At 48.1% G+C, this 11,527-nt stretch overlaps 1 long non-coding RNA gene across 1 annotated transcript; it reads right to left on the reverse strand.

Annotated features, from left to right (window-relative positions):
• Positions 1-216: 216 nt before the first annotated feature.
• LOC135383072 (uncharacterized) lies at positions 217-3,965 on the reverse strand. Its single transcript, XR_010419650.1, has 2 exons — positions 961-3,965; positions 217-361 (listed from the first exon to the last, which is right to left on the reverse strand). It is a non-coding gene; the product is annotated as an uncharacterized LOC135383072 (long non-coding RNA).
• Positions 3,966-11,527: the final 7,562 nt, after the last annotated feature.

Raw genomic sequence — 11,527 nt, forward strand, 5'->3', positions numbered from 1 at the left:
TTGTGGGTCCTACATGCAAATGCGATCCTACATATAAACAGGATCCTATTTGGTTGTGGGACCTACATGCAAATGCGATCCTACATATTAACAGGATCCTATTTGATTGTGGGACCTACGTTGGGTCCTACATGCAAATAGGTTCAAGTCTCTCGTTGTGATCCCGTATAATTTGTGCACCCTATTGCGCTGTGTATATTAGGAAATAACAAATCATGCAGCTTCTATTTTTTATTGATATCGTTCATCATCCCTGTGACATGTCTGTTGAACAATCACACTCTTGCCTGATGTACAGCGTCTTCAACACCTTTACAGATCATGCTAGATGACAGCTCTAAGATATATTTCTTGTAGGCATCTGAAACAATAAAGTGAGTTAGGAAGCTAGATTTAACAAGGGATAATACATTATGTGTCACATAAAATATGCCAAAACTCGTGCACAGGTTAACCAGACTTCCCACATATGCTGTTACTTGAGGTCCAAAGACAATGGCTTTGTTTGTTAGCAGTAAGATCAATTAACTATGACAACTGGGGCTACAGCAAGGGTGTCAGTAAGGCATTACCTGAACAGGGTGAAAACAATGCACGTTGAGTTATAATATCCGCAACTATTTACATTCTGTCATATTCCTTCCACACTCGGGGAAAATATGCATGACACAAGCTGAGTTATTATGAATTAATAACCAAAAAAGGAAGATCTGTATCTTTAGAGCTCCGGTACCCTGTAGCAGGGCCGCAGAAGCATCACACATGATATCAACCTGATGTTAAGTGATGATACAGGTTAACCAACAGGGTAAGAGCACAAGATTACAGATGGAGGATAAGGAAATAGGTAACAATAGGGTAATAATCGCACTGAGCGGATAAAGTTATAGGAACCCACATGCTAGGAAGAATACAAAGCAAAAGGTGCACGAAACATGACATTACATGCACACAACTAACCTTCAATTCACGAAATCCAACAGCTTTCGGTCTTCCAAGGTACACACACAGAAACAGGTCCAGATACCACTAGTAAGGCATGAAATACAGTCACAGCACTGCGGGGCACCAAAACCACCAAAACTACGACGAAAGACGCTTCCCGAACGAGAGCTCTCTGGACATGCGTCCGAACGCTTCTATGATTTCCCTTCCAAATGAGCTGGAGGAATTCCAAGCTCCAACGGCGCCACCTGGCTGTAACGGCTCTCTCCACCATGCTCTCCTCGCGCTACATCCAGAAAGCAGAAAGTCGCGCGTACGGGTGACCAGTGCCATTGGAAAGAGGACGTTTTTCCCGTCAAAATAAGTCTTCAATCACATTTCTACGCCAACAAACAACCGACATCGAAAAAAATGCCCCCAGCCCCATGTATAACGAGCCGCTTTTGCCATGTTTGTCCTCACTCGAGAATGGAGAGAGATAAAAAGATCCCGCAAGTTTCTAGCCGTTCGGTGTTCGGAGTGCACGAATCCATTAATAGGTGATTCAGATCTCCCACAGGGTTCAAACCTAAAAACAGGGACGAAGGTGCGCAGAAGGAGAGTCAGCCTAAGGAATTTCGGGAATAACGCCATAACCTGTAGTAAATAGACGGAAGGTGCGAATTGAAAAGTTGTAGAGCAAAGGACGAAGAACACGCATGCAAAATTTCCAGTAAATTGGACGTTAGGTAAGCGAGATTACGGCACTAAAGGAACGGCACCCACGGAAGCGTCTCCGAGCGGCGTCAGCCAGACTTGCTGGCGCCAGTGCCATGACCCTCCAACTGCAAAGCCCATATCTGGGGAACGGAGAGTCTCGCGCTTACGGGATTAAAGCGGTTGGAAAGAGCACGTCAAGAGCTTCAAAACTATGTCAAACACGACTCTGTAGGTGCGATGGAAAACGTTTTAGGGGAAAAACAGCCGGCAGTCCCATGTATTGGGAGGAGTGTAAACACGGAAACCGGTAGCTCGAGAACCAGAAGACTTTGACAGCTGTAGTAAATTTTGCCACGTTCACCGAGTTGAGGCGAGTACACTCTAGAAAGATGAAAACTGTCCGACGAGGGCTTCCGTCCGAAAAAGGGCATCAAAGCTTAAAAAAACAGAGTTACGAACGCGTCTCTGCCCACAACCCCCGAACCGCTAAAGACCGACTCATGGTTCCATTTGACCGATCGTAGAGCGACTCAAGTCCTACTAGGACGGAAATTCTGGCGTCGACATGACCACCGGGGCGGATGTTACGGAGCTCCGAATGTATCGGAAGTGCAGACGGAGGCCTGGAATTTTCAAGTATCTCGACTACTCTTAGGATTTCCTGCGAGCCGTGAGAGTGCACGTGAAGGCGAAGGATTGGGGAATCCGTCACAACAAGCCACGTCCTGATAGAACCGGTTTAGTCGTAGAAATTAGACCGAAAACCCCATCGACACCGCAATGTCGCTCGATGGGGTTCAACCGCCCCCTCGATCTGTTGCGCACTGTTGTCGAAGTTTGTGCTTAAATAGTACTCAAAGGAATGCACGCATCATTGTATGCTTGATGTTTCGTCGACTAGTAATGGGCATAATCTATGCATGTTCCATAAATGAATGCAACCAGTCCATTCAGTTGTTTTCAACCTAAAAAAATATATTCATTTGCAGTGGTTCTAATAGAATTCGCACTTGATAACCTGCCGTATGTGTGCGCGTTGGCAAACATGATTGAATATGACTAGTTCGTTCTGGGCCCCTGTTTGAAGGAATCAAATAATGTTTGTTGCTGTGTTAATATATCACTTCCATATCTCAAAATAATTCCCCACGTCCTCCGCACATGAAACCAAACAGGCCACGTAAGATCTCCCATAGCTCCTTTTTGATGCCTTGTAGGATCCTACAAGTCTGCTACGTAGCCGGATATAGGCGATGTAGTGTCCTACAACTCTCCTATATTGCCGAATATGGGACAAGTAGGGCCCCACAACTCTCCTACATAGCCTAATATGAGACATGTAGGATCCTATGACTCACCTATATGTGAATTAATATAGGACATGTAGGATCCCACAACTTTCCCACATGATACAAAATAGGACATAAAGGATCCTACATCAATTTGTATAGGATAAATAGGATCGCATACAACCTATTTGGCTTTTTTTCAACAGGGCGGTGGCCTATCTCCATGGCCGCGCCGGTGGAACTGAAGCCGGTGCTCCACGCGCGTGGCCATCGTTGTCGTCGTTGTCGTCGTCCGCTACAGGGGTCCCCCGGCCGTCAGATGCGTTGCGGACGCATCGCAAGAGCTGGAGTTAACGGGCGACCGTGGTAGGCGTATAGACGTGGTGACGTGTGGTCGCACAGGGGCACGGCACACGTTGGCGGCGCTTCAGAGGGGATGAAGACGGGAACAGCGATCCGTGTGTAGGTAGTCATGCTTGTGGTAGGTGTGGACGGGAACAGCGATCCGTCGGAGAGAGAGTGAGGCGCTCGGTGTCGTGGTCCTGGGGTGCCGCGACCGGCACGGGAGCCAAAGCTCGATAGTCCCAGGTGGAGTGAGTGAGGTGCCGAGACGGGCTTAAGTGTGCCGAGGCGTCGGCTGCCGCGACTGCCACAACCGGCAGGTGAGCGCAAGGCTCGAGTGTCGCGGCCGGCAGTGAGAAGCGTGAGAAGACTTGAGCGAAGAGAGAAGCGTAGGTGAGAGAGAGCGAAGAGTGCGGTAGGAGTGAAGGAGGGCCGTGTGTGCCGGAGGTAGTGCTGCTCGATGGCGTGGTCAGAAATTTGGGGTGGTGAAGGGCCGAATTGCTCCGGACGTGATGTTCTTTGTCCGGGTCACCAAATGTAGAGGACGGTGGTCTTCCTCTACATGAGCCCCGACCGGCGATGATGGTATGCCACGGAGAGGCGATGACGGTGGCCTATCTCCATGGCCGCGCCGGTGGAACTGAAGCCGGTGCTCCACGCGCGTGGCCATCGTTGTCGTCGTTGTCGTCGTCCGCTACACCCAGAACGCGAGGCGACCACCGATGGGAAGGAGGAGGAGATATCGGCCCCAGCCCCTACCACCGCCGCCTCTATGGGGACCCCCCCTACGACGAGTGCCAGCAGGGAACTACTACCAAACAGACGCATATCGGTGGGACTACCCGCCACCCCCTTGGATGTTGTAACAGGCATAAATGACACACAGCGCCCCAAGAAAACAAAAAGAACACGCACAAGGGCCAAGAGAAGGAAAAACAACACCACCGTGGCAATAGGTCTACCTAACTTACAAGGAGCAAGTGCTTTAAAGTGGAAAGAGCTGCAAGCGAACGCAAAGGAGGAGTCCATCAATATATTTGGTTACAGAGACGCACCTCAGGGACGAAGAGACGCCGCTACTAGAAGACACGTGGGACTGGATTGGTACAAACAGACGCCATGGGACAAAGAAAGGAGGGGGCATCGGAATCATGTTCAATAAAAACCGCGTACGCTTAGCGAAGGTTGGACATGAGTGTAAAGAACACCTGTGGGTGACGGCGGAGGTTGACGGAGAAAAATTCCAATAAGGCGTCGTGTACATGGCAACCCGAAACGAGGAAGCAGCTTGGAACAAAGAACTTTACGAATGTATCAACAGAGATCTTGCGGACGTCGAACCGTCGTGTCCAGTCATACTGGCAGGCGACTTCAACCAGCACATACTTGAATTGGATGGAAAAGAAGAAAAAACGTGTTATGTAAAAAAGATTTGTAGCAGAAATAACCTTCAGATTGTAAACTTAATGGACATCCCTACAGCTGGCTAACCTTTTCAGTGACTTTCATGTTTCATCGTTAATGTTCATCTCCATCGGGAAGCACACATGGAGCAAAGGAAATCAACAGACGACCATCGATTACGTATTAGTGAACAAAGCGTGCAGCGAAGGCAAATACCAAATCAGACACCCGCACGTGGACGAATCGAAATATTATAGTTGCACTAGCGACCACAACAGGCTGAAACTGGTAGTCCAATGTGAGACGAGAAAACAAACACAGGGTAAAAGACCCACAAAGCAGGCTCGACAGAAGAAGTGGAACCTTGATTCCATCTCCACCATTGAGACGTTTGGTACAATGTGGGATAAAATCCTGGACGATGAGGACGAGACTGACTACGGACGCCTTGTAGAGCATATGCAGAAAACAGCCGAAACTGTCATGGACACGTGTGGCTAGGCTCAAACCGGATAAGATATCCATGGTTCGATGGAGAAATCGAACAAGCAATACACCACAGAAGACTCCTAAATCGAGAACACCGAAAAACAATAACGGACGGAGCCAGCGAGGAAGCGCGAGAGACAGCATGGAGACAATACACCGAACAAAAGAAGCAGTTAAGACCCTTGTTCAGAAGAAGATCAAATCATACAACCAGAGCATCGAAGGCGATATAGCGAGAGCGGGAAAGAAGTCTGGAGAGCACTTCTGGCGGTACATTGAATCTCTACAAGAGACCGAAGGGCAAACAAACAGGGACGCCATCACATCACAGGAAAAAATCAGCAACCTCAAGGAATACCTCACCCAGTACTTTACCTCACAGCAGCATACACTCAATAACAGAACAAAGACAAGCCTTCATGAGAAACGGCAAATAGACAAACGCGTACACCCCGAGAGAGACGTCAGCTATATGAAGCAGCTGGACGACCCATTAACCGAATTAAAATCACACGTAAAAAAACTACAATCGAGGAAAGCATCACGACCTGACAGCGTCCCAAACGAATTCCTAAAAGCTTTAAAGGATACAACAATGGAAACGCTTCGACAATGCTACAACCACGTCATGGCCTCAAAAGAAATCCCTATGGACTGGACAACGTCAGGCACCAGGCTAATCTGCAAAGCTGGAAAAGAAAAAACAGACTTATCCTCTTACCGCCCAATCTCGGTGCAGAGTAACATCTACAAACTCTTCGCTTCGATCCTAAATTATCGCCTCCAGAACTACTGTGAACATCACAAGACGTACTGCGAGGCCCAACAAGGTTTCAGAAGAAACCGCAGAGCCAGTGACAACATCTACATCCTAACCCAGTTGATAGAGCTGAGTAGGAGGAAAAACGAACCACTGCTAGCTGCCTTTCTCGACCTGGAAAAGGCGTACGACGCGGTAGACCATAAGATCATGCTCGACAAACTGGACGACATAGGGCTGACACAAAACGAGATCACGCTCATAGAAAAGCTGTACGAAGAATGTAAGACGGTCTACACAATTGGGAAACATAAGTCGGGAGAGGTACACATCAAGGTTGGACTACGGCAAGGGTGCCCCCTCTCCCCCACACTCTTTAATATATACCTTAACGGCCTCCTGATGCAGCTAGAAAATGAGCCCCAGGGAATCACGCTAAGCACGGCATCGACAACCGGGGAGATAACCGAAACAAAGGTTACGTGCTAGCGTTTACGGATGACGTGGTACTACTGGCGCGAACACAAAAAGATCTACAACATATGCTAGACATTTGTACCGAAGAAGCTGTGAGGGATGGACTACAATTCAATACATCAAAAACTCTCTGCATGGACTTCAATGGCAATGAAACAAGCAGCGATACTTTCTACCTGCAAGGACACCATATCGACCACATCGATGAGTACAAATACCTCGGCGTAACACTGACAGGCGAAGAAGACTATCTCGCGAAGCACTAAAGAAATCAAACAAACTCAAAGGATACGTATGGAACCTAGCCAGGCACTCGTACAACCAATATACTGTTGGCCGACTCCTTTGGAAAACTGCAGCCGTCCCAGCCGTAACCTACGCAAACGACGCAATCGCCTTATCAACATCTACAATGAAGACTCTTGACAGACATCAACGCGAATTGGGAAAGTGGATCCTCGGCGGAAACTTCGCCACGGCAAATGCAGCCATCCAGGGAGAAATGGGATGGTCCACGTACTCCGCAAGAGATGCAAGATCCAAAACTCACTTGGACGTCTCATACACTTAAAGGAAGCATCTATCGCGAGAAACGTATTCTATCACCTAAGCATTCAGGTTTGAAGACAAGGTGGATCCAAAAAGTGAGTCAATATGATAGAAAATACAGCCCTGGAACTAGAATGCACACTGCCGCACATGAAAAGCAATGGACAAAAATAACTACAGCCGAAATCAACGCAATAGAAACTGAAGATTGGCAAAGGAACGTTGCAAAGAAACAGAGCCTTAAGCTGTACAGTGTCCACAGGCCCGAACCGTCGGTCTCCCATGCATACACAGGCGACAGGGGCAGCGCGCTCTTATTTCAGGCGCGAACGGGTTCACTGCTAACCAACGTTAGAAGAAGCCAACTGTTCAGCAACGTGGACCCCACCTGCGAACTATGTATCAGCGCCCCAGAGACCATATACCACGTCCTGGTGGAATGCCAGGACTCAAAAGTGACGACACCGAATAGTAAAGAGGAAGTAAATGACACCGAGGCGATCGTCGCTTCCATACTGTGGCAAAACGAAACCGAAACTGAGGAAAGCAGCGACCGACTCGAGACACTAAAGAGCCACCTCGTGAAGTGGGAGCAGATGAAGCGGAAGAAGAAACTGAAAGACTCCCGTTAATATCTCGAATATTTGTGTGTCACCTTGTACATACTATCTTTTTCTTTCTTTCTTTTTTTCTTTTTAGCACCTGTGGCGTTCTTTTAACGACTGCCCTGATTCAAAAGGGATGAGGTGCGTCACTTCACTGAGGAATAGAAGACACAAAGAATACGAAAGGCCATCATGAGAGATTCGCGAAACCAAAACACTTTGCACACACTAGGTTCTTTGCATTTGGAACGGATTTGGTCAATGTGTCCGCAATCATCTCTTCTGTTGGCAAAAACTGCAACTTGAAATGGTTGCTTGAAATCTCATACCTGGCAAAAAGGTACTTGAGGTTGATGTGTTTTTTTCGCTGGTGGTACATTGGATTTTCGCCTGTTTTGATAGCAGATTGGTTGTCACACCTAACCTGCACGGTGTCTGCGCCGTATTTATTGAATCGTAGTTCTCTCATGAAAGTCGTAATACATTGTTCCCTCTTTCATAGCTTCGACAAGCGCAACATACTCCGCTGCTTCACAGGACGATAACGCAATCAGTTGCTGTTTTGACGATTTGCAACTACTGGCGCCATGAGCCAGGGTGTACACATGAGCACTCCTTGGTTTTCCCGTACCATACTCGTTCCAGCTAGCATCAGAATATGCGATAATGGGCTCCTTGGATGCCCATTACTTGCTGATCATCATCAGCTGGAATGCTACATCACACCGATGTTGCGAGTTCCTTTCAGATAGCGGAGCACCCACTTTCCGATTTCACAGTGCTTGTAGGTGTAACAAAGATTGAACTGGCTTAAATAGTTAGTCACAAACGCGATGGCAGGTCGGGTTGCTTGGGCTAAATACATGAGACTGCCTGTGGGACTTTGGTACGGCACATTTGGTTTGTCTTCCACACTCTTCGTACCTATGGTTCGTACCTTCGTACGTATGGTTGGATCTCCATTGCCATCGAGTCTTCGTATAGGCTTGCAGTCTTGCATCATGAAACGTTGCAAGATTTCGTCAACGTGTTTTATTTGGCCAATTGCTAATGTGTTCTGTACTTTATCATGGGAGACTTCAATTCCTGGAATATACGTGGGCTCTCTGAGATATTTCAGTTCGACTTCTTTACCGAGATTCTTTATAGCTCTTTGTAGCGCTGCTTGACTTGTCGCTAACATGAGCATGTCATCCACGTACGCACTCAATAACCTTCTCGTTTCCGTTTTCCAGGATGTAAACATATCTGTCAGCTTCAAGCCTTCTATAGCCTTGTGTTTTTAGAATACTTTCGATGGTTACATACCAGGTTCACCCGGACTTTTTTAGGCCATAAAGTGCCTTGTTCAGTTCGGTTCAAAGTGTTCGGTTCAACATGTGTAAGGTAGCTGCTCGCACGCTACAAGACCGAGCTACTAAAACAAGTTTCAATGAAGGTGACTGCTTGCAGCATGAGCATGATCCGAGGATAACAGCTGACATCCGTATGGAAGTTGCCCAGTAATAGGAAATCATGATGGCAGTTGGGAAAAAAAAAGTACCAAGTTTTCCGAAATTGGTACGTCTGTACATTACTTCCAAAGGTACCATTCGAACTAATTTGAAGTATTTTTCTGTCTGTGCCGGCCGCTTGCGCCCGGTGGATCGCACGCTCCACAGGAAATATGTCACGTGTTTCCTATGTGTACGCCAAATGTTTCAATCCCCAAGCGCTCACAGCGGGGGACATTTTCTTGACGGGGATCCATGTTGCTGGACTTCCCCAACAAAATCAGGAAACGTCCATCTATTTCGCACATTTTCTAGGGTAGCATCTTCATGTTGCAAACTTTTATCTAGTCACTAAATCACACAAAAACAAAACTGGGCATGCTATTTTGTGAACTTTGCACACCTCTTACCGATACCTTATGTTTTGGTGCATGTACCAGTGTCGAGTATCAAGAGCTCCATTAACAAAGAGATCAGGACATCTCGATTAGTTAGCTCGTGTTGGTTTCGTCGCCCGCGAAGATGCTTCACCAAAATTGTGTTTCAAACAGGGCAATATGCCACGCGACTTTGTATTTGGGATACACACTTTTGTATCACTTGCAAATGTCAGAGAGCCCATCATAGTGTACATCGATAATTACTCACTCAATTAATAAGCAGCGTCATTTCTTGGGTGTGCAAAGCCGAGCGACAGTCCAAAAGTTTCTAGTTGTGCGTTAGTAGCAAGTCGTGTTAGCGTTTCTGTTTGTGTTTTCTGCATACTTATTAAAAGAAACACGATGTAAAGCTCGCTCCTTCGAGAGTCCATTTCTTGCGGTTTGTGTTTTCTCAGAGCACGTGCGTCACGGCAGCACGCGCACACTTCGGTTTTATTTATTTTTTTATTTAGGGCAAGTTCCTTTTATTTTGCGCATGCGCTGTACTTCGGTGCGCGCTCAGATGCTGTACACAAACCGTATCACGTGACGGAGAGGGCGCTAGAAGCGACCGCGCAAGCAGCACGTGGTAGCCACCTGTCGGCGGGCCCGTCGTCCCGACTCGAATTCATCCTTCGCTCAGTATACCATCCCATTCTAGGTTACCATAGTAGCGTGCAGTGTGAAGCAGTGGAAGGATGATGAAGTCAGTGTTGCCAGCCTCGTGTTGCACACGTGTGGCATTAACAAGGACCTGCATGAGCTTGTGGGAGCTAACCACAATGACCACCGACCTCAGCTGATGCAGTCGAACAAGTGTTTGTCGCCGCTCAATGAGTGCGTGAGTAAGTTGCAAATTTTGCAGCAGTTTCACCGGCATGGTGCTGAGCACCCCATCCTGGAGAGCCAGATGTTAGAAGTCGAAGGCTGGTGTCAGCTTGCAGGCACCCAAGATTTTCGGAGGTCAGACTGATATCGGAGCTGATGGAAGACATGCGGCTGAGAGTTTCGGCGGGGACGTTGTCGTTTCCCGTGACGTACCCAATGTCTGTTGTGAATCAGCCAGATAAGAGAGGTGCTGATTTTGCGCAGCGAGTAGCGCTGGCTGCTGGAGGTAAAAGCTGAGGTCAAGGGCTTGTGGTCCGTATAAAGGGTGAAGAAACGTCCTTCCAAGAAGTGTCGGAAGTAAAAGTAACGCACGGGCATGTAGGCAGCAAGTAGCTCCTCTCCGAATGCACTGTACTTCGCGTGGGATGAACCCAGCTTCTTGGTGAAGAAACCCAAGGGTTGCAGGACGCCGCCGATGCACTAGTGAAGGGCTGCCCCGAGAGCATTGTTAGAAGCGTCAACCATCAGGGAGACGAGTGCGTTACGACAGGGGTGAGCAAGGAGCGCATGTCTTCAAGAAATGCGTGAATGGCGTCGTCTTACCAAAGCAAGGGAGTTGACGCAGCGTTTTGATTCTTCAGCAGACCTTCCAGAGATCTTAGGAGCACCGCACAGTTTGCGACAAAGCGGTCGAAGGAATTGATCAAGCCAAGAGCAGCGGCGAAGCTGACGTACGGTTTGAGGCAGAGGGAAATCTTCAATGGCCTTCACCTTGGATGGAAGAAGGGATATGCCTTCAGCGCTGACGCGGTGGCCGAGAAAGTCCAGGGAAGGGACGCCAAGCTCGCACTTCTCGAAATTGATAATAACGCGGTAACGCTAGACGCGAGCGAAAACGGTGCGGAGTTGGTCGGCATGTCTTCCGCTGAGGCGCTGGCGATTAAGATGTGGTCGACGTAAGCCTAAACGAATGGGAGGCCGCGCAGCACAGAATCAAGGAATCGTTGGAACGTATGCGCCGCATTGCGCAGATCAAATGGCATCCGCGTGAATTCAAAGGGGCCGAAGGGGGTCTTAATAGCCGTTTTGGGTACGTCCTTTGGTGCCATCGGAATCTGATGGTAGGCCTTTGTTAGATCAATTTTACTGAACACGGTAACTTCGGCGAGGTTAGCAGAAAAGTCGTGGATGTTGGGTAAGGGGTATCAGTCCGAGGCGGTGGCGAGAT

This window comes from Ornithodoros turicata, chromosome 2 (assembly GCF_037126465.1).
Source record: "Ornithodoros turicata isolate Travis chromosome 2, ASM3712646v1, whole genome shotgun sequence".
Lineage (NCBI taxonomy): Eukaryota > Metazoa > Arthropoda > Arachnida > Ixodida > Argasidae > Ornithodoros > Ornithodoros turicata.